At 38.4% G+C, this 6,033-nt stretch overlaps 1 protein-coding gene across 1 annotated transcript in view; it reads right to left on the bottom strand.

Moving 5' to 3' along the window:
• Positions 1-493: 493 nt before the first annotated feature.
• Positions 494-6,033, bottom strand: part of LOC114496094 (leucyl and cystinyl aminopeptidase) — a 103,306-nt gene continuing 97,766 nt past the window's right edge. Inside the window, exon 19 of the mRNA XM_028511364.2 lies at positions 494-6,013. The gene's annotated coding sequence lies outside the window, so the exon portion shown is untranslated. The remainder of the gene's footprint in view (positions 6,014-6,033) is intronic.

Genomic DNA, 6,033 nt, shown 5'->3' with positions numbered 1-6,033 from the left:
CCGCCCACTCCAGGGCACATTTGGCAAGGTCTGGAGACATTTTGGTTGCCTACTGGGGGTTAGAGAGTTGCTATTGGCATCTAGTTGCTATTTGCATTAGAGGCCAGGGATGCTGCTAATCATCTCACAATGCATGGGACAGCCCAAAACGTCAACAGTGTGAGTTCAGGAAACCTTGAGTTAATGTGCAATAAGGCTACTGGGGTCCTGATGAGGTATGAGACAAGTTATTAAAGACAATGAAGTATGGCTGTAGTCCTGGTAGAGCTTGTAATCTCATACCACTTTATATATAGGGGTGGGCAAAAGTAGGTTAAATTACCAGCCATCATTACCTAAAAGATAAATCATAAGTAAGGATGAGAAAATAATAATAATACAATAACACAATAATTAATAAATACAAAAATGAACTGTTTTGCATACTCACAATTGTAAACTTCCTTTGCTTACCCCTGTATGTAAAATTTTTTCATCCAAATAGTCCACATGATTTTTATATTTAAATACTTTTATTTTCATCTCACACAAAAAAAGCAACAGTGCTTGCAGTTACACATGCCTTTCAGTCAGTGCTCGTCATATGCCAAACAAGGTATCAGAAATATAAAGAAAAATAAGTCTTTTCCCTTTATGTGACACAGTACAATTTGCATATATAATGTCATATATACACACATATTATTTTCAAAATCTTCCACAAAAGACATATTGTTTATATAAATTTAGAATTCCACCCACAAGCTCAGTTTCAAGAAATTGGATATCTCTATAGGTGTTTAAATACAAAAATGTAATACTTTTACAAGTTTCCAAGTAATTACTTTTCAAAGTGTTTGAAAGAGACTTCACAGCAACACAGAACACTTGGCTTGAGTCAAGACAGCTGTAAGACTAAGTTTTGTCTCAATGTGAGTTTGTTGTTTAATGCTCCAATTAGAATGTGATTCTCATTTCATACACACACACGCATACATGGGTGTATTATTGTACTGGTGGTTTACACAGTTCAACTTCTGGAGCATTTCATTCAGTTAAGCCATGACCTCCACTTTCTTTGAAGTATTTTAAATTAAAAACTGTTCAGAAATATCACTGACTACCATGACTAACTCTAAAAAGGTGCCCCCTTCTCTTTTATTTATGATCAAAGCTAAAAGTGTCATGAATAAACTCATTTTTTTTCTACAGCAGCAGGTATAAGTAACAGCAAAGTATAGACTGAATTTTCAACACAAGAACCTGAGGGTTTGATATGGTAAATAACATCTCCACAAATTTTCTAGGAGTCCTATCATTCAATGTTTCTTAATAAAGTAATAATAATATGGCAAACCTTCAGCACTGGATTCATTATAAATTGCAGAACCAACAAAGGATGCTCCAAGGAAGAAAGCAAGGGAGGAAGAAAGGAAGGGAGGAAGAGAGGGCCGGAAGGATGGATTTTACACATGCCTTTTCTTTAACATAGACAAATGTGGAGTCTCAACATTTTCTCTGCGGTGGATGGAACAGTCCATGTGATGCATGATTTGAGAATGCTGAAAGCAAACGTGCAGGCCTGGATGTATGAAATATATGCAGAAACATCCAGCTAATGAGGCAACAATGGCTTACATTTTTTAGTGCACTTAAAAATAACATTTAACGGTGCAGGCACTGAAGAAAAAAGGGGGAAAAAAATAGGAATGGTCCAGCTAGCGGAGAACTGAGGAGGGAGAGGTAGCCACACAGAAGAGCTTTGGGTAAGAAAGGACCTATTTGCCCTATCATATGTGGGTGTTGAAAGATTGAAGGGCTTGTCTCCCAAATTCATTTTGGATTAGTTTTTGGCCCCACTTTGTCATTCACTAGAACCATGGCAATAACTCAAAAGGTTTATTCCAAAAATCAAAATAATTTTTACCAGGTATGCAAGAATATGCCATGGATGAGACTGCAATAGACTTCTATGGAAGAAGCAGAATTCCAGGCCTCAAAAGAAACTACTCTCAAGGGACTTTTATTGGCTTACCAATCACTGAAAGATTAATCAACAACAAACTTTAAACATACTTTTGTACGTAACATACTTTTACGTAGGATTGTCCTCTTGCCTTTCTGGAATTTCCAAAGTACAGGCCCCTTCCCACCATTTCATTCAGTTTGAACCAATCTAGGAAAAGCTGGGTCTTATTAGCTATCACAGCTCAGCCATATCCCAGGGTCTCCTCCCACCTTCCTGGCTACATGCCCCCCACTGTTAGTGACGCCACCACCATGCTACACCTTCAAGTCAGGTGGCAGGGGTTCAGTGGGACTTTATTTTTGTTAGATACATTCAGAGCTCTGCAAGACACTAAGAAGTAAAGGAAAACAATAAAAAAAGAAGCCAATTATGTGTGCGTATTTACATCTTTATAGGTATATATGCTAGAGAATAAAACAAACTAACCACAAAACAACAACTGTACTAGCTACTGCTAAAACAGGAAAAATGTGGGAGAGGAAGAAATGATCTGTCAGTTTATGAAACTCAATTTTCATTATATCCCCATATAGCCATGCACTGGACTAAATACAAATGCACTCACAAAGAAATGAAAACATGTTTATATTCATTAAAAATATTTCCCTGCTAAAAATATAAATCCCTCTACAACAAACAAGCCAGTAAACAACACGCAACTATTCTAGTCATCGATATGCCTGCACAGGCAATAGGGGCAGGGCAGAGGGGAGATCTGTCATACACTGACCCTCGGTTTTCATTCGTACCTACACACCCACGCAAAGGACCAGGTATAAAAAATATACATATTTAAAGTCCCTACCCTGCCCTTTCCCCCTAGCCCTACCCACCCAAATAATCCTAGCCCCTAAAAAACAAACTGAAATTATAAAACTACTGTCTATGCAGGCAGTGAGGAAAGGGGAGCAGAGGACAGCTATCATGGGTCTGGACCTCCATGTTTCATTATGTCCTTACAAATCCCACCAAAGGACTGAGCACTAAATTAAATAATACACAAATGTAGCAAACATTTATACACATTAAAAAATATACACACCCACACCCCACACAAGTACACATGCCCAGACCTCCCCCACACTTCTACCCCTCCAAAAAAAGCAACCAAACATCTATTCTTCTACCATTGCCCACCAGGCAATGAGGGAAGGGGAGTAGGGGAGATATTTCATAGAATCAATCTCAATTTTCACAAAATATCTAAATAGTCATGCAAAGAAATATATTCAAAATAAAGTGAGCAACAAAAAGAGGCAAAACATTTATATACAATTTAAAAACTACATATCTTACCTAAAAACCCAATTCCCCATTGGAAGCCTCCACAAACAAACAAACACACCCTGAGCCCTTCAGTATTCTCATACTAAGTCCATGGACACAGGCTGCAGGGTACGGGAGAAAAGATTTACCACACCCCTGGATCTGGGTCTCTGCCTAGACAGTCAATAGGGAAGGGGAGGAGATCTTTTTCATAGGATGAGCTTTAATTTTCACCATGTACCTAAGTGTCCATGGAAAAGTCTAGGTACAAAATGAAATAAGAGAAAAAAGCAAAAATATTTATATGCATTTTTAAAAGTACTTATTACCACCCTCCTAGGGGAGGGAGTGGTAGAGTAAAAAAAATAAGCTACACTACTCTGAAACTATTGCCCACAGAGGCAATAAGGAAAGGGGGAAAGTGGAGATTTTCATACATTCGGACCTCCATGTCTCATTTGGTACCTACACGTCCAGGTAAGGGACACAGTACAGAAAGGAATAACACAACATAATAACAAACACTGCATATACAATTTAAAAAGGGTATATCCTGCCCTTAGTTCCTTCCAGCAACCCCCACAAAAAACCTCCAAAAAGCCCCAACTGCTTTAAAATTATTGCCTACAGAGATAAAAAGGGAAAGGGAGAAAGGGGATCGCTATATATCCAGAACCCCATGGTTCATTAGCAACCTACATGTCCGAGTGAAGGACTGGGTGCTAATGAAATATTATAATAAGAAAGTAAAAAGTACAGTGTTTACCCCAATACCCACGAAAGAACCCTGAAAGTAATAAAGTGTTCTCATAGCTACTGCCTACTCTGGCAAAAGGGAAGGGGAGAGGAGGGGATTGTCATCCATCCAGACCTCCAGGTTTCATTAGGTACCTTCCAGTCTGGGCACCCAATGCAATAATACAACACAGTAGTAAAAACAGATATATACAGTAAGTACACATCCCTTCCTGCCTGTCCCTGACCACCCCTCCCCCAACCCACTCCAATAACTACACTACTACCCATTGCCCACACAGGCAATAAGGGAAGGGGACCAGAGGAGATTGTCATACATCCGGACCTCCATGTCTCATTACGTACTTAAACATCCTATGAGAAGGACACAGCACGAAATGAATTAGTAATACAAAGTAGTAGCAAATTTATTTATATACATTACGTACATGCTCCATTCTCTCCTATAGCACAAAACAAAACAAAAGAAACTATTCTATCAGCTATTGTCCAAAGAAGCAATGAGGAAAAGAGGAAATCTGTCATTCTCTGGGCCTCAATTTTCATTAAGCACTTATGCACACATGCAAAAGAACACATATAAAATGAAATATAAATAAGCAGCATAACATTCATGTACATTTGAAAGAATGATACTGATCTTCCTCTACCCATAAGACTAGATCCAAATGACAGCAACAACCACCCTAATAGGAATTGTCCATGCAGGCAATAAAGGTAAATGGGACATCTGTCATACTCATGGACCTCCATGGTTCACTAGATATCCGCATGTCCATGAATGATGAATAAAATACAAAAATGAAACAACATCTACAAAAAAGCGGTGAACACACTTATACACATTTTTTTCAAAGAACATACTCTGCTCTCCTCTCAATGCCACAACCTCCTTCCAAAAAAGGAAATAAAAGCCTCTACAGCTGTTGCTCACACAGACAATACGGGAAGGCAGAAGAGACTGTTGTGGACAATATTTCACTGTTCATCAGGACAAAATATACAGAATGAAAGAATATAAAAACACATCAAAAACTCTATGTACATTTTTAAAGTATATACCCCCAAATAGCCACTGAAAGAAATCAATCAACTATTCTACTAGCTATTGCCCATGCTGGCAATAAGGGAAAAGGAGAAGAGGAGATTTATCATACTTTTGGACCTCCACTTTACATTTGGTACGTACTTGCCAATGCAGAGAGAGAATGAAGCACAAAATAAAAGAATGCAAAAAACAGCAAAATTATATACATTATTTTTAAAAAATACAAATGGGGGTAGGGGGAAGCTCTTTAAAAAGAGAGTTAATTCCAATAAAAACAAAGGCAAGGGGAGAAGAAGAGCTACATCATAGTCAGAAAATTCAGGTCTCGTTTTGTAAACTCAGCCCAGGAACTGCCATCCTTGGTGACAATACACACCTTCCCCGAAGCCCCGAGAAACTCAAGGGAATCATGTGAACATTCAGCAATCTGACTGTAGACTATCCAGGTGCTTGTCTGAGTAGACTCTTTTAAAATCTAACTTGGTACTAGGCTAATCATTAATGACACTCCCAACACTTAACTTTCTTCTCTTAATTTCCAATATTCCGAAAGGACTCTACTCTGTACCCAGTCAGACGGATGTGGCAGACGTCCTCCACACACCCAGGGCTCTTCTGCCAGCTCTTTTTGCCCACAATGGCTAAAGTACAATTAAATGAAGAAAACGAATGGCAAAGAATATTAGAACTACGTGGAAACTGTGACCATAAGAAAGTTCATGAACACTGAAGCAACAACAAAGAACACAATTTCTTGATTAGATTTACATAAAAAATTAAGATGGAGGTGGGCACTCTTTGCAGTTTACTATATCCAATCACTTGATATTAACAGAACAAACTGGACTCCTTAGATTCCTACTTTCATATGGTCTTTAAGATCTGCAAAGCGTAAGTTTGTGTCCCACAATTCCAGATTTCCTATTCTACCCTTCCTAAGGGTAGAATACCCTTA

Source organism: Phyllostomus discolor, chromosome 3 (assembly GCF_004126475.2).
Source record: "Phyllostomus discolor isolate MPI-MPIP mPhyDis1 chromosome 3, mPhyDis1.pri.v3, whole genome shotgun sequence".
Classification (NCBI taxonomy): Eukaryota; Metazoa; Chordata; class Mammalia; order Chiroptera; family Phyllostomidae; genus Phyllostomus; species Phyllostomus discolor.
This window is presented reverse-complemented; position numbering and strand designations above follow the sequence as displayed.